General features: G+C 41.8%; 1 protein-coding gene across 1 annotated transcript in view; it reads left to right on the top strand.

Moving 5' to 3' along the window:
• SORCS3 (sortilin related VPS10 domain containing receptor 3) overlaps nt 1-21770 on the top strand; it is a 565587-nt gene that overhangs the window by 182138 nt on the left and 361679 nt on the right. The gene's annotated exons all lie outside the window — the stretch shown is intronic.

Genomic DNA, 21770 nt, shown 5'->3' with positions numbered 1-21770 from the left:
AAGTCAGAGTTTCTCTGGACAGGGGACACTGTGCGCTCATGCTTCCATATACCTCCTCCCGTGCATGTGCGCAGTCACAGCCACGCATGCGCGCAGTCACACAGGGCCCCGGCAGGTTTCAGCAGCCACGGTGATTTGGTGCTTTGTGGTCTGTGCTTACTACGTCCCTGGGCCTCAAGAGGGCTATGTATCTGTCCTGTTTGACCTGTCATTTGTAGACATTGGGGAGAACACTGTCACAAAAGGCCATTCAGTTGGCCATGTCATTATCCGAGAGCCCCTCCTGAGGGTCTCCTGGGGCCTTGGAGCAGAGGGGTCTGGGGCGTGAGTGGTTGCATGCTGGCTGCTTCTCCGTCTGACCTGTTTGTTTGCAGAGGACCAGCTAGAGCCTCTCTTGGGGAGGGGAGCAGTTACAGCATCTATTACATGTTTAGGGGTTCATTGCTCATATCACTGATTTGCCCAGGATGTCCAAAACCTAGTTTTGCTGCTAAGTGAAAATTGGCAGAGGTATAAGTAACCAGGGTGCTTCTCATAGACGAAAGCCTGCCTATTTCTACTCACGTGGGACTTGCAGGGAATGAGAGCCTCAGAAACCATCCCCTCTGGCCCCGTCGCAGTGACACTGTGGTGATCCTTTAAGCCTGACTCCAGTGCTGTCTGCTTGGTACAGATAATGGAACAAGCCAGAAAATCCTGTCCTTACAATGGGAAACAGCTATTCCTGTAGCCCAGGGTTCGGGAAAGGTTTGGTAGTTCTAGGGGTGGGCCAAGCAAAGCCAGGGAGCCGAGGCTGGGTACTTAATGCTAGAGGCCTGTGAGTGATGGAGTGTATGCCCCACAGTCGTTAAAAGCCAGTATGGTGTGTGCCAGAGACAGTAGATGGCCGAGTGTCCCCATGGGCACCCTGATATCCCATTGCCAGGATTTAAATCCCAAACTGTCCAAACTTGTCCACCCAAACAGCTCTGGGCATTTTACCTAACCTCTCTGGATCTCTTTCCCAGGGCTGCCATAATCAAGGACCACAGACCGGCTGGCTTAAACCAGCAGAAATTTACTGTCTCCAGTCTAGAGGCCAGAAGTCTAGGATCAAGGTGTCTTTAGGGCCACCCTCCCTCTGGAGGCTCTAGGGAGAATTCTTCCTTGTGCCTTCTAGCTTCTGGTGTCCGTTGGTGTTCCTTGGGGCTACATTACTCCAATCTCTGCCCTCAGCACCTTCTCCTCTGTGTCTGTGTCTTCTCCTCATCTTTCCCTGAGAAGGACACCTGCTAAAAATAAAAGATTCTGGAAATTGGGGGAAAAAAAAAAAAAAAGAAGAAGAGACACTTGCCATTGGAGTTGGAGCCCAGCTGGATAATCCAGAATGGTCTCATTTCCAGGTCCTTAATTCCATCTGCAAAGACACTTTTGCAAATAAGGGCCAATCACAGGTTCTAGGGGTCAGGATGTATTTTAAGGGGGGCTGCCATTCAACCCACTTCACTCCGTTAAGCCTCAGTTTCCCTGGATGTAAACTGGAGAGAGTGCAGGTCTTACCTGTGCTCCAGCCACCCTGTGCTTGCTGTTCCTTGACCCAATCAACCTCTCCTCCCCAGAGCTCTCATACTCAGCTCCTTACTTGGCCTGAGCTCTCTTCTCTCCAGGGGCGGGGTGCCCCCTCTCTTCCCTCCTCTGTGTTCACCTGATCAGTGAAGCCTTTTCCTTTGGACTTAGCATTCCATCACTCAGCTGCATTTTCCTCCTTAGTACCAATCACCCTCTAGCTGCTAAATATTTACTTATTGATTTATTTATAGTCTACCTACACCCACTAACATCTAAGCTTGTAGAGAGAGAACACTTTTTACGTCTTAATTCAGTGCTGTGTTGTCAGCACCTCGAGTAGCATGTGGCACACAGGAAGTACTTAATATGTTTGCTCGATGAATAAATTAATGGATGGATTGTAAGGATTAAAGGAAATACTAAATGTACAAATGTTAAGGACAGTCACTCGCATGTGGGAAGTGCTCAATTAATTGTAATCATTAATGATCATTCTAATTGTGTGCGTTGTGATAGTTTTCATTTCATTATTGACTTTGTTTATAAGGACCCGCTAATGCAGGGGTCCGTGTGATGGAAATGGGAGGACACCAAAGGGATGTGTTCTGTTATCTAAGCATCAGCATGGATCTTCAGGGGCGATGGCAGCGGACGGGGAGGGGGAAGAGTGATGTTTGATGTTGTTCCTTGTACAGATTGGGGTGAATTGGAACAGCAGTTTCTACCTAGTCAAAGGCATTCTTTTGTAGACAAGATTCTCTGAGCTGGGTGTTGGAATGAGGGTCGGGATGCAATTTGGCAAATGGAAAGTGGAAAAATGTCCCTGCTACAGGGGAGACACCGGGCAAGGCTGGGTATAGGAGAGAAGGGAGCCGGGAAGGAGGCAGGGAGGGCAGCAAGGTGTTGGACCAGGTAAGGAGGATGTGGGGACTCAGCAGTATCACAGAAGGGGTCAAACTCAGAGCATAGATTGTGGCTAACAGAGTATATATGGTGTGACCTTTCAGGGATTTGAAAAAGCTGGTCATATTAGGGGCTTTCCCTCTGGATAAACGTTATATATGGATGTATTTTTGTGATGTGATTCGGAGAGTTCACAGGTGTGATAAAGCTTAGCTTAGAAACTCCTGCCGAGATTTGACTGAGAAAGGGGACTTCTAAACTTTGTGGGAATTTTCCAACTTGCCAGGGCCTCACAGGGTGTCTTCCACTTTTTATTCTTCCCGACTCACCCCTAGAGATCTGTGCCTCCCGTCCTCTTTTCTATATTGTTAATGATGTATTTTACAGGCAGAGCCTAGAGCACTGCTTCCTTCCTTACTAATACAGTGAGCAGAGAAAAGAAACTAAATTAAACACCCACCCTTTCGTTTCCCTGATTTGGCCCAACATGCTTAACCAAGTTGAAATTGAATTTGGTGATTCTTCTTCAATTTTCTGTACAGCAGAGGAGCCTGGAGCAGCAGCTGTCAGGACAAGATGACGCTCCCTGCCAGGTTACAGTGTGATATAATTATTTGCCTCACTGAATTAATAATTCAGAAGCCATCGACTTCTAAGTAGACAAAAGACTGTTTGAAAGCATTCTATAGTGTGGCAGTGGCGTGAACCCTTGTGACAGTCTTTCTGGAACTCCTTGGTGCCTTTATACTGGAGGTGGTCAGAATTTTTTTCTCTCCACCAACACAAGGATGGTTGTGTAACTTGGTCATTTAGCACATCCGTCTGTTGGCATCCTTTAGTCAAAGGACATTTTACATATAGGATGACAAACTTACAGAGTCAATGAGGTTGGGGACTGACTTTTTAAAAAGACCCAGGGCGTTGCTTTCAGGGTGTTTTTATTCCATAGCGTGACAAGCCTAGACGTTGCCCATCTGCCAAGAGTAACTCGATTCGATATTTTTTGGGGGATGTCTGGTTTATTCAAATTGTCAGTCAGAGTCCCCACCATGGAACTTACTAATGGGACCTGTGGGGCTGAACAGGGCAGGGATGTCTAGATGTCAGAAAATAAGACTGACTCTGTTAGATTTTACAGAAGCCTGACCCAAGGAGGAGAGGTGAGTCAAGGCCAGGAGGCTGAGTGTCAATCGGCTTCCTCCTCCTCAAAGTAATTAAGAGTGAAGCTCTGGAACTGATGGCCTGGGTTCAAGTCCACGCTCCTCCACTTAGCCACTGAGTGACCTTGAACATGCTTCTTTACCTCTCTGTGGCTCCATTTCCTTATCTGTACAATGAGGATTGTCCTTCCACCTACCACATAAAGTTGTTATGAGGTTTCAATGAAATAAAATATGTAGATGGCCTAGAAACGTACCTGACCTCCAGTGCCTGTGCATAAAAAATGCCCAAGGAGAGTCAGTCGTCACCATGTAATCCTCCAGCAATGGAGCTGCTTCTCTATGCAGGTTATTTCACCCAAGCTCTCCTGTTCTGTCCTTTACAAGAAACTGGAGGGTCACCAGCCCTGACTCACAGATGAAAGCGTCGACCATTACAGCGATTAAACAACTTGCCCCAGATCATAGGGGTACTAAGTAGGGGGTCCAGGTCCACCTGACACCTGTCTGTGTTCATTCTATCCTGTGTGCTGGATCTGATGCTGTCATGAGAGTGGATTTTTTAACTCCTGCAGGATAAGAGATCCTTCTTATGGGTGGGAGAATGGGGTGACATGGAAAGTGGGAGGAGAAAACCCCACAGTGGAAAGACTGCTATAGGGTGGTTGGCCTGGGATTTCAACCTCTAGGCTAAAATATTCTTTCTGAGATTGAGTCCAGTGCTGTCCTATTAGAAAGGTACGTGAGCCACGTAATTTTCCAGCAGCCAGTAATGCAAGAAGAAACAGTTGAGATCAATTTTATTAATACATTTTCTTTAACCTAGTTGTATAGAACTATCATTTCAATGTCTAATCAATAAAAATTATTAATGAGCTATTTTGCATTTTTTTTTTGTAGTAAGTCTCTAAAATCCAATGTATATTTTACACTTAAGGTCATTTCTCCATTTGGACCAGCCACACTTTGAGTGCTCAGTACCTCCATATGCCTACTGGATGCCATACTGCCCCGTGGAAGTCTGGTACTCTCTTTTTCAAATATTATCAGTTCATTTTGTGGGTAGCTTTTTTCCCCCTAGAAATGCATATCTGTTTTACCAAAGGACAAAAGATAAAAATTTTTACTTTTTACTTTCATAGCCACCTGTTCTGGAGGGAAATTATTTTATGATGTTATGATACTTGGAATATGTGCAGAGTAAAGGGCTGACCTGGTCCATATCAAAACTCTGATAACCTAGAATGAAAGGAGGGCTATACAAATATGTCCACAGAAGTAGAAGGAGCCACCAGAACTGTTAGGTCTTTGAACTGTGGTTCTTGGTAATTCTGAAATAATCATGGCTGTTGACCTTAGAGTTAAAGAGTCTTAGGGCTAGAAAGGATCATAGCAAACATTCTCTCTTTTTTTATATTGAAGTATAGTTGATTTACAATGTTGTGTTAGTTTCAGGTGTATAGCACAGTGATTCAGATATGTGTGTGTGTGTGTGTGTGTGTGTGTGTGTGTGTGTGTGTATGCACACACACACACACACACATATACGCTTACCTTCTTTTTCAGATTCTTTTCTATTATAGGTTATTATAAGATATTGAATATAGTTCCCTGGCTATACAGTAGGTCCTTGTCAATTATCTGTTTTATATATAGTAGTGTGTATATATTATTTACAAATTTCTAGTTTATCCCTCCCCCTCTTTCCTCTTTGGTAACCATAGTTTGTTTTCTGTGTCTGTGAGTCTATTTCTGGTTTGTAAGTAAGTTCATTGGTATCATCTTTTTTAGATTCCATGTATGTGATGTCACAATATTTGTCTTTCTCTGACTTACTTCACTTAGTATGACAATCTTTAGGTCCATCCATGTTGCTGCAAATAGTGTTATTTCATTCTTTTATATGGCTGAGTATTATTCCATTGTATAAATATACACAGCTTCTTTATCCAGTCATCTGTTGATGGATATTTAGGTTGCATCCACATCTTGGTTGTTGTAAATAGTGCTGCTGTGAACATTGGGGTGCATGTATCTTCCCAAATTAGAGTTTTCACCACATATATGCCCAGGAGTGGGATTGCTGGATCACATGGTAAGTCTATTTTTAGCTTTTTATGGATCTCTATGCTGTTCTCCACAGTGGCTCTAGCAGTTTGCATTCCTACCAACAGCGTAGGAGGGTTCCCTTTTCTCCACACCCTCTCCAGCATTTCTCGTGTGTGGACTTTTAGATGATGCCCTTTCTGACTGGTGTGAGGTGGGCAAACATTTTCTTTGAACCACAGAACCTTATTTTTCCAGGGATAAGGATGTGAGTTCAGGGGGAGGAAGACACTTTCCCAGAGTTTCCTGGGTCAGAAGTCTGAGATTAGGAGTTCTCCCAGCTCCTGATCTCCTTCCATAAACTCATATGTCCCCTGCATGGAAACTCACATGTCCCCTACATTGAAACTCACATGTCATCCCCTAAATGGAAGCCCTGGGCTGGATAGAGGCACCCTCTTCATGTGTTTTCCATTCCCAACTGGAAATAGGCCGTTGTTATATGGTGTGCCGGCATTGCAGACTCAATGGCAGGGTCATGCTCCCCCTCATCTGTGTGGCAGTGCCATGTGGCCCATGCTTTGCTGCCATCTTCATGCCCATCTGCACACATGGGTGTGTGTATCTCTGCCTCATTTAGTGGCAGTCATGGTCCTTGATTTGAGAGCAAGGGTGATACTCTTTTTTGGAAGTGGAACCTATGTAAAGACCAGTGAATCCACTGTCTGAGGTTCTTGAGTCTTGAGTTTTGAACAGAAGTCACAGTGGGGATTTATGTTTCCGACTGGCAGATCACTTCTTGGGTTCAGTTCTAAATGTCTTAAATATTAACACTTGAACTGATAAACAAACACATTGCCCTCCCCTCAAAAAATTGTTAAGGTCCTGTTTTCTGGAGGTAGAGATGCTAGCAAGCAATCTTCCAGCTTCCATCTGTCCATCCCAAGTGCTGGTCTCCAGCCAAGGTCCCTGAATGGTCAGTTTCTGATCAGGTGTGAGGTCACAGGAACTCTCCTCTGGAATTTCTATCGGATGAGGGGTCCTCACAGAGCACAACGAATCTGCAGCTGTCTAGGCATGAGAGGAACCAGGAATCCTTTGCAATGGATGGTCCCCCTGCATTGCTACTGCACCTCATTCCCACTCTCCATTTCACCCACCTCGGCCCAGCAGTGTGGGAGACCTGCTCTTGGAAAAGCGAGGAGGCTTCTCAGCCATTCCACCTGTGTGCCTGGCCTCAAGGCCTGCAGAGCAAGCGGGCTTCAGATCGAGGGCTTCCTGGTGGGGGTGTTTAGGTGTCCACTTCCTGGGCACAACCTCCCAGATGTCTTCCCTGACCCTCCTCCCTGCATTGGGTGCCGCTCCTCTGCTTACCACCAGTGTCACATCCTGACACTATGTTGATGATTTGTTCCCAGCCAGGGACCTTCTTGAGGCCCAGGATCATGTACTTTTCTTATTTCTGGATCTACAATGCCTGGGACGTGGGCTGCACTAAATAAAGGCTAGGAGAACTGAACCGAAGTTCCAGCAGCCCCAAACCCAGCCCGGCCCCAGCCCCGCCTGGCCCTGTTGCTTCCCTTGTATTGAGCTGTCTTATCCCCCTGCCACTGGGGAATCCTGCGCCTCTTCATCTGGTTTGCAAGCTGTTGTCTGGGCCATTTATTTCCTCCTCTAATTGTTCTGTCAGTGACCTTTCTAGGGGATGCTGGTTTTTTAATTTTTTTTATTTAATAGAAAGTGGAGACCTTTTGGGTTTATTAATTTTTTGTTTGCCAAGAAAACCCTGATAATAACTGCTAAGACTTCCCAGAAGTTATTAGTTTACAAATTTTAATGACACTCATGATTTATGTATGTGCTTCCCTCCCTCTGCAGCTGTTCATCCCAATTCCTTGGTGGAATTCCTGCTGAATCTGAGTGAATTAATGGAAACAAAACTGCAGATTGGAATGACATTTTTCTTTTTGCTAGGCTGTTAATTAAAAGCTTTCCATCCTGTTCGCTGGGCTCTTCATTTGCAAGATCCCGATGGCTGGACTGATACAGGCTGGGAAATCCTCCCGCCAGAGCTGGGGCTGCCTTTTGTTTGCTTTTGGTGGTACTAAATCTGGTGAAAACTCCTGAATGGGTCACAGAGCATTCAGTTGAACAGATAATTAATTGAGCATCCGTTATGTAAGCAGGCCTGTGCTCATTGCTGGGAGATGCAGAATAAGTATGCCATGATTGCTGTCCTCGAGGAATGTTCAGTTTGGTTGAAAGATAAGATTAATGCACGTAGGACGCAGCATCAGGCATGTGCAACACACACGCGTATATGCAAAACACACTGCATTCTGTGGTACGTGGCCCTGCTGTAGAAATACTTATATTTTTATTATTATTATACCTCATTCCATGAGGGTGAAAAGCAATTCTAGGAATGAACTAGAGAAATGATCAATGTGGCTCATATATTTTGTTTTGCTGTTTAACATAAAACACCTTATTTCTCCATTAGGATCTGAAACTTTTAGGAGGAGATACTTTTTCATATACCTGTAGTTCTCATAGTTCTCAGAAACACCTGGTAACAGCGGGGATGGAGTATGGGTAGTGCTTAAAGGAGTGGGTTCTGAATTCAGGTTGCCTGGGTGTGAATCCCAGATCTGCTTGCTAGCTGTACAACCTTAAGCAACGTTTTAATTTCTCTAAGCCTCAGTTTACTTACCTGTGTAGTGGGATGATAATAAGACCTATCCCAGTGGAAGCTTCATGAGGAGTCAGTGAAAGAATGCATAGAATGCAAAATGCCTACAATCTAGTTAGTACTTAATGTAATAATTATTGTTTGTTCATAGGCCCATATCCTCCTAGCCCTGCAGCTTGTCAGGCTCCAGGGGACAGCTGTTGCCCATATCTTTAGGAGGTGGGGTGCAGAACACACCTAGAATCCTAAGAACATGATGCCTGGAAATGATACATTTCTGTTGAGAGAATGAATGTTCTGTAGTCTTCTCCTTTACTCACTTGCTCTTGATAAAAGGGAAAGGTTAATATATTACTTGGTTTTCCTACATCAGCTGCTGCTGCTGCGGCTGATTTTGTGTGTAGGATGCAAAGCACAATCTGATTTAAGTTCCCCTAATGGTGTTGGGTTAACTCGTCTGTTGCTGGTTATTTTCTTTTTAATGCAACTACTGGGGGATGCAAGCCCTTTGAAGAGCTTTGTTACCCAAGGAATTAACATGGAAGGCAGGGTGGGGTCATCCATGTGTCGCAAACTTGGTGTATCCTCAGAATTACTTGTGGAATGTGTTAAAAAAAATCTAGATTCCTGGCTCCTACCCAAGATGTTCCAATTTAGTGAGACTGGGTGTTACTCAGGATATATACTTTAAAAAATTCCCTGGTTGGTTCTGATTTTCAGGTAGTTGGGGACCACTGAGCTCAGAGGAAGCTAGGCTCCCCTCAGTTACTGATTAACTGGATTTCTCATGCTATCCTTCTGTTTGCTCATCAATAAAAGTATTAAATGAAATGATCTCTCAAGTCCAAGTCCAAGTCCACAGACTCTACCAATCTGGGAAGTCAAACAGGAAACACACACAGGATTTATGATGCCCAGCAGATAACTTCTATGAGCTAACGGCCCGCTGGTGAGCACAGCCACCCTCCTTAAATATCCAGTGGTGCCAGCCACATGCATCTCTCACGGATGGAGAGCAGCTAATTGGCAGGTATTAGCCAGAACACCTGTCCTGACTACTTAATTTAAATTCATTAAATAGAGAGCATCATTTAATCTATGAAACTCTGTTTCCCCCAAAAAATATAGAGAGAAGAGTTTTCCCTAAATATCGAGACCTCAGACATTTTACTTTGCTTGAGAATAGAGAAGTGCAGCTCTGAAGAAGCACATCTGGATTGCAGATTTCATATTTTCCTAGTTATGATGGGGAAGAGGTTTCTTTTCATGGCCTAGTCTTTTTTCTTCCACTAGGAAGGACCCTGACATGTATAAATCTTGACTTTGTCCAGTGTCTGAGAGAATGTGACCCTTTTGTATGGATGGTGTCTGTTGATTGTTATTTTATGTTATTTTTCCCTTCCCCCAAATGCAGTGCCATTTTATCAGCATCATAAATAACCCCACTGTTTGGAGAAGGGGCGTGGAATTCTGCTCACCCCCTTCTCCAGCCTGAGCTCCCTCTCATTTTCTCAGCAGTAGATTCATTAGCCTTCTAATGAAGTTAATAAGCAAACAGGAGCAGACAGTTCCTTCTAAAATAACATTTATAAATGGATGCACTTCCCGACTCTCTAAGAGAAGCCCTAATTTATTTCCCTGCCAGATGTCCACATGCGTAGAACTGATAGGTGGGTCCTTGGAATGTGGTTTGAAGCCAAAAAAAAAAAAAAAAAAAAAAAAAAAGAGGAAAAATTTCAATTCACACGGAGCCTATTTCCAAATTTATGGAAGAGTGGATTTTTCATACCCCGTTCCTGCTTACATATGTAATGACTATAAAGATGAGATAGTCAAGCTTTTATAGTTACTTTCTCATCTTTTGGTGGCCAATTACTTTATTGGACATAGACTGTAAATGTCATTAGGAGGCTTCTGGCAGCTTCTCCACAAATACCATTGCTGTAGACTTTACTTGGGGAGCAATAAACTGGTAAAAAAAGACCTCTTCTTTCCGTTATGTTTCTGTGAGTTGTTGTTTTTTTTTTTTTTTTTTTTTTTTTTTCAGAAACACTGAACTTACAAAGGAAGCATTTCACAGCTTACTGCTGCTTCCAAATTGTTTGTGCCCAAGTTAAAGCTAAAGTGAAGTCTTAAAATGCAATACATAGCATTTGTCTTTTGAAAGATTTTCCTTTCAAGGGTACTAATCTCTTAAGCTGGTATATTTGTAGTCATTGCCACATGAACTCATGGCCTGTCTCATATTTCTGGGAAGAATGTGAGGCCTGTATAATTAAACATTCTATTTTACAGATGGATAAAATAAGGTCTTGAATGGGTTGGTGGTCAGTGAGTTCAGATCTGGTGCCCAGCTCCAGGTCTACCAGATCTCAGCAGGCCCATGCTCTTGCTGTTAAATTAAGTCACTCCTTCCTGGCTTTTCCAGCTCTGCAGCCACTCACATTTCATTAGAGACCTATGGCCAAGGGACCTCTTTGGGGACTAGGAATGGGTTTCCTTGGATATTTGTCTAAGTGATTTTCAATTCTGGGGGATCATGAGAATCACCAGGGAAATATATGAAAAGCCAGTTTCCTGGGCCTTATTCCAAACTGACTGAATCAATTTCTGGGATCAAGATCTAGGAATTTATGGTTTTAAAGAATTCCCCGCTTGATTTTGATATAACCACTGACCTAAGAGGCTTCATGGCCATTTTTATTCTGAAAGGCCCATGAAAACTTATTTTGGGGAACCTTCCCCCCAGCATAGCGCCATGCCCTCTTACCCGTTTTCCTTACGGCTGACTCAGAATGACAAGCACAATCGTTCATGCAAAAATACATAGTTGCACCCTCCTCTTTATAAATGACAACCATAAAGGTTAGTAACTGGAATGAGCTTTGGCTCCTGCTAATTAGCTCACATTCTGTCAGCATCAGGCTTGTTTAATTGGGCAATTAACATTGATTTCAGAGAGTGGTGCTACAGGAGAATGGTCGTAAGGTCCTGCCCTCCATGGAGTTGTGTTGCGATAACCCATAGGGGTGAGTTGGCAGCTGGAAATCTAGGCTCCCTGGGGATCAGAGAGCACAACAAATGGGGAATGGGTTTCAGGTGACTTTGGAAAGCTTTCTATTCATAAGTTTTGGTGGCAAGGGACAGAAATCATCACTTACTTAAGCAACGTATTGGATTTGTTGGAAGGATAATGCTATGGCTCAACATTTGGAGGGAGAGAGAACAACAAAACCTCAGGAATAACAAAATCCTAAGCATCTCCAGGGACCGTGGATTGTCATGCTGTAGTCTACATTTCCAGGGAGCAGGACAACTGGATGTCACAGCTCTGCTCTCTGGTGTGCTGTCATCATATGACAACAACCTTCCCTGTGGTTTCAATTCCTGAGAGAAGGAATTGAAGAGACCACTTGAGTTAAGTAGTCAAAACATTAAGTGTGTTCAGGGGTGAGAATTTCCTGGCTAGGCTGTCTCCCTTGTCCATTCCTATGCATCGGGAGACTGGGACCACCAGAAAGCTAGGAGGGTTCTGGGAATACCGGACCAATCACCTTCACAGGTATCACATGTTTTCTGAGGTATTCTAATGTAGGGGTGACTTAGACTTAAAATTTGCAAAATGTTAAAGAACATCCCTTCAATTGTACTATTGATTTAAAGATTTTCATTTAAACAAACTTATGGTTACCAGGGGGGAAGGGGGCGGGGAGAGATAAATTTGGAGTTCAGGATTTGCACATATTAACTACTTATTAACTATTGTATATAAAATAGATAAACAACAAGGTCCTATTATATAGCACAGGGAACTATGTTCAATACCTTATAATGACCTACAATGAAAAAGAATATGAAAAGGAATATATATATATATATGTGTGTGTGTGTGTGGGTGTGTGTGGGTGGGTGCATCTGAATCACTAAGTTGTATACCAGAAATTAGCACAACAATGTAAATTGAGGGATGGGGTATAGCTCAGTGGTAGAGTGTATGCTTAGCACAGGATCCTGGATTCAATCCCCATTACCTCCATTAAAAAAAAAAATAAAAAAACCAAAAGAAACAATATAAATTGACTATACTTCAATAAAAAAAGACTTTCATTTATTATGTGTTAGGGAATGTGCTAGGAGTTTTATGGATAAACATATCACCTATAACAACCTGGCAAGGATTTGATCCTACATTAGTGATCCTGGGGTTCTGACAGCAAGCCAGTAATGGAGATTAAACTTGACTTCAGGTCTTAAAAAACCATAAAATCCATGCTTGTCTCCCCAGATAGTTTTAAATTGAAGGTTCAGTTATTGAGCACCTTCTCACTGCAGTCCTGGGCACTGCATTTCCACATCTGTTTCCCTGAACTTTAAGCAATGCACCATGGTTCTAACAGAGTCTTCACAAATGATGGTGTTATGATTGGTCAGATATATTCTTTAAAATTCTTATTTTTTGAATACCCCACCATCACCACCTCACCCAGAGATGCAGCTAGAATGCTCTTAATCAACCACAGATACTCATCCATTCCTCTTGTGAAAGGTGGTTTTGATCACACACATTTTTAATTGAAATTTTTGTTGGGATAATTAAAGATTCACAAGAAGTTTTAAGAAAAAATACAGAGAGAACTTGTGTGTACTTTATCCAGTCTCCCCGAATGGTAATTCTTTGCCGAACTATAATATAATATCACAACAAGGGTACTGACACTGATACAATCTACCAACAGATTCCCACAGGTTTAGCTGTTCTCATTTTAGTGAGTGTGTTTGTGTGTGTGTGTGTTTGTGTATGTGTGTGTAGGTTTGTCCATACACTACTGCAGTCCTAGACACTCTCTAGTGTTTCCCTTTCATAATCAAACCCACTTGCCTTTCCCCAAACCCCTAGTTACTAAACCTTGGCAACCACTAACCTGTTCTCCATTTCTAAAATTTTGTTATTTCAAAAATGTTATAAAAGTTGAGTCATACATATGTAATCTTTTCCACGTAGCGTAATTCTCTGGAAACTCATGCAGGTGGTTGTGTGTCGGTGGTTTGTTTCTTTTTGATGAGTAGTAATCCATGGTATGGATATACCACAGTTTGTTTAATCTTTTACCTATTGAAGGACGTTTGGGTTGTATTCAGTTTTTGGCTATGCAAATAATGTTGTTATGAATATATGAGTACAGGTTTTTGTGCAAACAGTCTTAATTCCTCCAGGATAAATGCATAAGAGTCTAATTCTTGGGTCACATGGTATGTGTGTGGTAAGTTTTATAAGAAACTGACAAACTTTTTCAGAGAGGCTGTACATTTATATTCCTACCAGAAATGTATAAGCAATTCATTTTTTTAATATCTCAGCATTTGTTGTTGTCACTGTTTGTTGTTGTTGTTTGGGTGTTTTTGGCATTGGTTTCAGTCATTCTAGTCAGTGGGCAGTGATACCTCATTGTGATTTTTATTTGTATTTCATTGTTGTACAATTTTTCATGTGCTTTTTGTCATCTGTATATTCTCTCTGTTGAATGTCTGTTCATGACTTTTGCCTACTTTTTAAAAACCACTTGATGAAGTATGGTTAAAAAGCTGTACATGTTTAACGTATACGATTTGATAAGTTTGGGAGTTAAGTCTACACTCGTGAAACCACCACCACAATCTATGCCACAAACATATCCGTAACCTCTGAGAGTTTCCTACTACCCTCTTTATTTTTATTTTTTGTGATGAGAATGTTTAACATAAGATCTACCCTGTAAGCAAAATTTTAATTATACAATGTAATACTGTTAGCTATAGATCTATGCTGTAGAGTAGATCAATTAGGACATAATCATCTTGTGTAACAAACTTCAAACCCTTTGACTAATACTGGTCCATTTCCTCTCCCCACCACCAGCCCTTGACAATCAACAGGCTACTCTCTGTTTCTTCAGGTTTGACCGTTTTAGATTCCTTATGCAAGTAGTACCATGTAGTATTTATCCTTCTGTGTCTGGCTTATTTCACGTAGTATGTAACATCCTCCAGTTTCAGCCATGTTGTTGCAAATGGTAGGGTTTCCATCTTTGTTAAGACTGAATAATATTTCATTGCACAGAGGGTACAAAATTTCATTGTTTTAATCCATTCATTCACTGATGGACATTTATTTATTTATTTTTTAACTTTATTTAAATTGAATTATAGTCATTTTAGAATGTTGTGTCAGATTCCAGTGGAGAGCACAATTTTTCAGTTATACATGAACATACATATATTGATTGTCACATTTTTTTCTCTGTGAGCTATCACAAGATCTTGTATATATTTCCCTGTGCCATACAGTATAATCTTGTTTATCTATCCTGCATATGCCTGATGGACATTTAGGTTGTGTCCATGTCTTGACAATTGTGAATAATGCTGCAATGAATTTGGGAGTACAGATATTTCTTTGAGATCCTGATTTCAATTCCTTTGGATATGTACCCAGAAGTGGTATTTTTGGAAATACGGTAGTTCTATTTTTATTTTTTTGAGGGCCCTTCATACTCTTTTCCACAGTGGCTGTAGCAGTTTACATTCCAACCAACAGTGTGCAAGTGTTCCCTTTTCTCTACATCCTCCCAAGCATTTGTTCTCTCTCTTGTTGTTTTGAGAATAGCCATGCTAACAGGTGTGAGGTGGTAGCTCATTATGGTTTCAGTTTGCATTTCCCTGATGATTAGTGTTGTTGAATACCTTTGTATGTGTCTGTTGGTCATTTGTGTATCTTCTTTGGAGAAATGTCTATTCAGTCCCTTTGGCCACTTTTTAGTTGGGCTTTTTTTTTTTTTCCTGTTATTGAGTTGTATAGAGTTCCTTATATATTTTGAATATTAATCCTTTATCATGCTGATATATGATTTGAAAATATTTTCTCCCATTCTGTAGGTTGCCTTTTTATTTTGTTGGTTGTTTCTTCTGCTGTGCAGAAGCTTTATGTCTGATGTAATCCTACTTGTCTATTTCTGCTTTTGTTGCTTGTGCTTTTGGCGCCATATCCAATAAATCATTGCCAAGGCTAATGTCAAGAAATTTTTTCCCTATTATTTTATTTGAAGAGGTTTATAGTGTTTATGATGTTAGGTCTTATGTTTAAGTCTTTAATCCATTTTGAGGTTTTTTTTTTTTTTTTTTGGTGTGTTGTAAGATAAGGGTCCAATTTCATTCTTTGGCATGTGGATATCTAGTTTTCTCAACATCATTTGGTGAGGAGACTATCCTTTCTTCATTGTGTGTTCTTGGCACCTTTGTCAAAGATCAGTTGTCTGTATATGTGTAGGTTTATTTCTAGACTTTCTATTTTATCCCATTGGTTTACATGTCTGTTTTTATGCCAGTACGTATTATTTTGAATACTGTAGCTTTGTAATATATTTTAAAATCAGGAAGTGTGACGCTTCCAACTTTGTACATTTTTGCTCAAAACTGCATTGGCTATTCAGGGTCTTTTATGGTTTCTTATGAACTTTAGAATTGTTTTTTGTTCTAGTTCTGTATAAAATGCCATTGGGGCTTTAATCGGGATTACATTGAATCTGTAGGTCATTTTGAGTAGGATGGACATTTTAACAATATTAATTCTTCAAACTGTGGAGGTGACTGTCATTCCATTTACTGGTGTTTGCTTCAGTTTCTTTCATCAGTGTTTCACATAGTTTTCAGTGTACAGGTCTTCTACCTCCTTGATTAAGTTTATTCCTGCAACTTTTTTGACTTTATTAGTTTTAAAGTAAAAGAAAAATTTAGGGTTTCCTTTTTTTAAATTGAAGAATAGTTGATTTACAATATTATATTATTTTCAGTTATACAACATAGTGACTCAATATTTTTATGGATTATACTCCACTTACAATTTTTGTTACGTGTGTACTTAAGCATTTCGTTTTCCTTGAAGTGATTATAAATGGTGTTGTCTTTTTAATTTCAGTGTCCACTATTTATTTTTAGTGAATAGAAACAAATGCATTCGTTTTTTGTGTGCTGGTCTTATATCGCATGACCTTGATCAACTCATATTTGTGTTTGATGCTTACTGTGGACTTAGTGCTGTACTAGGTGCCTACTGTACATTGTGGAATATATCACAGAACAAGGTGACGTTCCCCATTGAGGGCTCTGAGTCCCGAAGATTTGGCTCTTCTAGGACCGCACCTTAGGTCACTTCACTTAATGAGACTTACTCTGTGCAATATCTGTGCTAAGTACTGTGGGCCATGCATGGATGTAGAAGGGATTTTCACTCTTAGGAACCTCCAACAGAGAGAGAGGTGAAGAGAGCGAGACATAGAGAACTATACACCTTTTATGTTATATTTTGGTAAGAAATATAATACAAGATTAAAACAGAGGCATGAGAAAGAAAGGTAGGAATTGTAGCTTTGGGAGATAGAAAGAAGCTTAGGCAAAGAGCAGCATATGAGGTGGGTCTTGAAGGGAGAGAAGGACTTTGTTGGCAATGTGAGGAGATGGGCATGCTAGATGGAGAAATAAAGTAAAGTCCAGGGAAGGGAATGGCCAGGCTGAGTCTGGAGGATGGTTGGGAGACCAGTGGGGTTGAAATGCGGATGCAGTGCGGGAAGATGACCAAGGAAGAGGCTGGGCAGGAAGTGAAAGTCACATTGGGGAAGAATTTGATGCCTGATTGTGTAATTTAGAAGCTTTTCTGTAGGGTAGAGACGAAAGAGCAAAAGGTTCATGAACAGCAATTGTAAAATATTAGCTGTGTTTTAGGAAGATGTGTTTAGAATGGGTGATTTAGTGTGGGGGAAAAATTGTAGGCGGGAGGATCAGTTCTGAGGCGGTCATGACAGCCCTGTTGCCCTTTCCCTCTTGTGCATGTACGTGTTTACGTCTGTGCTTATTTATCTGCCTACCTCTGTAGACTGCCCAATGATCGAATGTTATTTAACGGGTCAGGGATGAGGAAGGCTCAAAATCCACTCTCTTGAGGGAAGCCAAAAACTTCCTCTCCATTCCCCTGAATCTGTGACTGGCTCTCAGGTGTATAAACATGAGGTCTATACCTTTGGGGTTAAGGTGTGATAATGGGCTCATCGGGCTGGACCCCGCGAAGGCTGTCAGGAACCAGGCGTGCTTCATTGGCTTTCTCTACTCAGACAAAGGTCAGCCTTGAGCATTCTGAAAGAGCGGGGCAGAGGACAAAGGAAGTGACTGACTTCCTAACGTTATTCCATTTTATTCCTCTCTGTGGGGATATGGGAGGCAGGGTAGTAACAATGTAGACTGAGAAGAATTTGGAATTGGACCTAATTCTGATTGCCTTTGATACTCTGGTACTTTGTATTGGCATTCTCTTGAAACACATCTGCCGGATTCCCTAGGACTTGAGAATTGAAATACTGTACAAGATTTTGTCTGGCCAACAAGGAAGAAACAATGAGTTTCCTAAATTTCTAAGTTTTTTTTCTTTTTGTTTTTGTATATTTAAACTTTTATGCAAAATTTCACTAATAAAAATAATTTTACAAAACTTGAAAAATGAAGCGTACTATAGAAAAATTAGCCACAATCTATAATCCCATTTAAAACCATTTAGTTTCAGCATATATACATTTTTTTACCTATACAATTTTACATAATTGTGATTCTCTCATATAAACAATTTTGTTTCTTATTTTCATATAACATTTGATGAAGAATTTTTCCATGTTATTCAAAATGTTTCACAAACATAATTTTAATGTTTGCATAATAGTGTATTGTATTGCTGTTCTGTAATTTACTTAACTTTATTCATTCCTCTATTTTTAGAGATTCAGATTGTTTTACAGTTTTTCACTGTTTTAAAAATGTTGCAATGAATATCTCGATACATAAATCTTTTTTTTGTCTGCATTTTAGATTATTTTCTTAAGACAGGTTTTAGAGTAGAAAGTTGAAGACTGTATACATGTAAACCAGGTTATGAGACAGATACATTTCTGAACCTCTTATGCTAGAAAAAAATCTCTGAAATTTAAACAGAAAAGTTACATAGTTTCAGTGTGTATGTGTGTGTGTTTTTGCATGAATATTACACATAAGATTTACATGCTCTAGGGTAATTAGTGTGCCTAAAATTATTGTAAAACTATTGAAATAAGACTTGGGTAGTGAGATTCTGGAAGATGGTGTATCCCCAGACTCCAGGAAGAGCATACATGTTCCCTGCTGACTGAGCATTTCCATCTGAACTGATGAGATGAAAACAACAGCAACCACATCAATAATAGTAGCTGCTCACACTTTCTGAGCACTAACTCTCAGGAGCTGATTGAAGTGCTTTCTGTATGTGTAACTCAGCCATATTAAAAATTGCTAGGTAAAGACTGCTGTCATCCTAAATGACTCTCCCAAGGCTGTGTACTTAGTAGATGGTAGAGCTGGGATTTGGATGCAGACACTCAGACCATCACTAAGATCTGATTGAGGTTGGGAGTTGTTATCTGGGCTCCCAACAGTCTAAGATTTATAATGCTCTTAGTGCAAGACCTTGGTGCCAGACTCATCTGGAGGAAGGAGACTAAGGAAATTCCTACTGGATTATACCCACGACTCCTCCAACCCAAGGCATTACCTGTGATGGGAGGGTCTTGTCTCTTTCTTTTGGAGAACGTTTGGAATCGGTCTCATTATCTCCACTGTTCGCTTAATAACCCCTGAGGGACTTGTTGAGCAGAGACTTACCTGTTCTGTATCTGCTTACCTGTTTCCTGTGCCTGCTCACCGGTATGTTTCTGAGACTCACTGTACAGAGAGGTTGAAAGCACAGACCCTAGTGCGTACTGCCTGGGTTCCAAACTAAGCTCTGCCACTTCCTGGCTGTAAGCTTTGGGCAGTGACTTCTCTGGGCCGCCCTCCATCATCTCTAAGGTGTGAATGATGACAGTACCTACCTCCCTGGGAGGCTGAGAGATGCCTGGAGTTAATAATGGTCAGGTGTTTGGAAGTCTGTGCTCTGTGACTGCTTCAGTTCCTCTTAGGACCAGTCTGCCTTTTGTCCTCATCCCTCAGGGCTCCAGTCAGGACTTATTCCCACATTTCCCAGACACAATCAGCAAATACTGTGGAGCCCTCCCACGTGCTGGTAGACCCTGCAGGTGGAGGGGGGCACACAGACCCCCTTCCTGCTCCTGGTGTGCCTCCCTCCAGCGTGGAGGTGGACAGTGGCCCAGTGCTCTCTGCAGCGGTTGAGGGACAGCATGGGCTGCACCGGACAGCGAGAGGGCGCGAACCTCCCCAGCTGGACGATCCTGGAAGACTTTTCTGGATGTATCAGTTTCTTGGTGCCGCTGTAACAAATACCACAAGCTAGGCAGCTGAAGCCACAAGAATGTATTTTCTCACAGTTCTGGAGGCTGGAAGTTTAAGGTGTCAGCAGGGCTGGTTCCTTCTGAGGGCCATGGACGAGCATCTGTTTAAGCCTCTCTCCAGCCTGGTGGTTTGCTGGCAACCTTTGTGCACCATGACTTGTGGAAGCATCGCCCTGTCTCTGCCTTCTTGCTCACCTTGCTTTCTCCCTCTGTGTGTTTGTGTGTGTGTGTGTGTGTGTGTGTCTGTGTGTCTGCATCCAAATTTTCCCTTTTTACAAGGACACCAGTCATACTGGATTAGAGGCCACCATACTCCAGTGCAACCTCATCTCAACTCATTACATCTGCAACAAACTTGTTTCCAGATGAGGTCACATCTTGAGGTACTGGAGAAAGGACTTTAACCTATTAGTTTTTCGGGGGGACTCAAGTGCACCCACACTACTGGGGAAGCACCCATAGCTGGGGCTGAAGGATAAGGCAGAATTAATCAGGAGCTGAGGGGTTGGGAAGGAGGCGGAGGGGAACATTCCAGGTAGCCCTATGCAGAGATTCTGTGGTAGGTGAGAGTGTCCCTTTTCAAGGATCAAAGTCAGCCAGTGGGTGAGGGGAGAGGGGTCTGTCAGATGTGGGGAGGTGGCAAGGGGGTGCCTGTGGTGTCTTGTCAGCCCTTTAAAACAGGTTTGGGCACATGGGAGACACCTAAAAGGCTTTAGGCAAGGGTGTGCCATCATTGGATGAATGCTTTAAGGACCTATTATTACTTTTTTTAAAATTTTATTTATTTTATTTAACTTTTTATTACTGATTCTGAATTGTTGTAAATGGAACATTTTCTTTTCTTTGTTTTGTACTTGTAACTCCTGATATGCAATTTTCTTTTCATGCATTTTGTATGTTTATCTGTTGGGGACTTGTTTTCCTTATCATTTGTAAATTTTAAAAATATAATACATAAACTGAAAACAGTTGAATCTGATACCTGCATTTCCCCCATTCTGTTTTTTCCTGCTATCGTAGTTTTGCTTTTCATAAAGTAGTTCCACATTTTGTAAATAATCAAATCTGCTCATCTTCATTTTTAAAAAATCACATTCCTTCTTAGCTTGATTTGCTAAGATTGAAGAGCTCTCACCTTTTTAGTCTTCTTACACTGCAGCACATCCATCCCTTAGATGGGAAACATGTGATAAAAATTGTTGAATAAGCTGTGACATTTATTTGGAGAAACATCTGCTTGTTGTATGCTCAGTTATCTCATCAAATCCTCCCCCCAAACTTCTGAAGTTGGTTCTGTTGTACTTTTCCTTTTTGAAGATGGGGAAACTGAGTTTTCAATAAAATGATTAATCTGCTAAAGTTCACACAGGTGGATTCGGGCTGCAGCTCCAGATGAACAGACACATGACTTACTCATAACCAGGGAATTACTCCACTGCAAGCTTCGAGTGGTTTCTTGGGTGGCCTCCACCCTGTCATTTCAGAGCTTGGTACCAAGCTCTTCTTCACAGATGGAAACTAGGAAAAGTCCCCGCACAGCAAATGCTCCATAGATTTTGTTCCACCAGGCTTCCCAAGAGCTCTGCCTTTACTCATGCCACGTCCCATTCTGGAATTCTCTCGTCTCTCCTACTAACCACTTGCTTCTGGAGACTTTCTTGAGCACCCTGGCCCAGCACTCTCTCTCTCTTCTTTCCTTTGAGTCCCTTAGAATCTAGTTTTCTACCCGCTTCTCTGCTACTTGCTCTTACCACGTGTGAGGTCACCCACTGCACCTGGCTGGGTGCTTGGAGTGTCATGTGTGCTCAATAAATGTCTTTTTGGTAGACAGGGAAGCAGGATCCACCTGGGTTTCCTTGCTCTTGACATTGAGAATGTGTTGAAAGCCTGCCTGGGTCTAGCAGCCCCGGGTCCTGCAGGGACTCCCTGTGGCAGGCAGCCTCCTCTAGACACTTGGTTCTTGGTATCCCTTCTGCTTCTGTCACCAGCTTTGCAGTCGCAGTGTTTTCTGCTCTGCAGCATGTCCTCTGTCACAGTTAGATGGAGTAAGATGGGATAAATGGATGTTTTGGAGTGACAGCATGT

This window comes from Camelus bactrianus, chromosome 11 (genome assembly GCF_048773025.1).
Source record: "Camelus bactrianus isolate YW-2024 breed Bactrian camel chromosome 11, ASM4877302v1, whole genome shotgun sequence".
Lineage (NCBI taxonomy): Eukaryota > Metazoa > Chordata > Mammalia > Artiodactyla > Camelidae > Camelus > Camelus bactrianus.
This window is presented reverse-complemented; position numbering and strand designations above follow the sequence as displayed.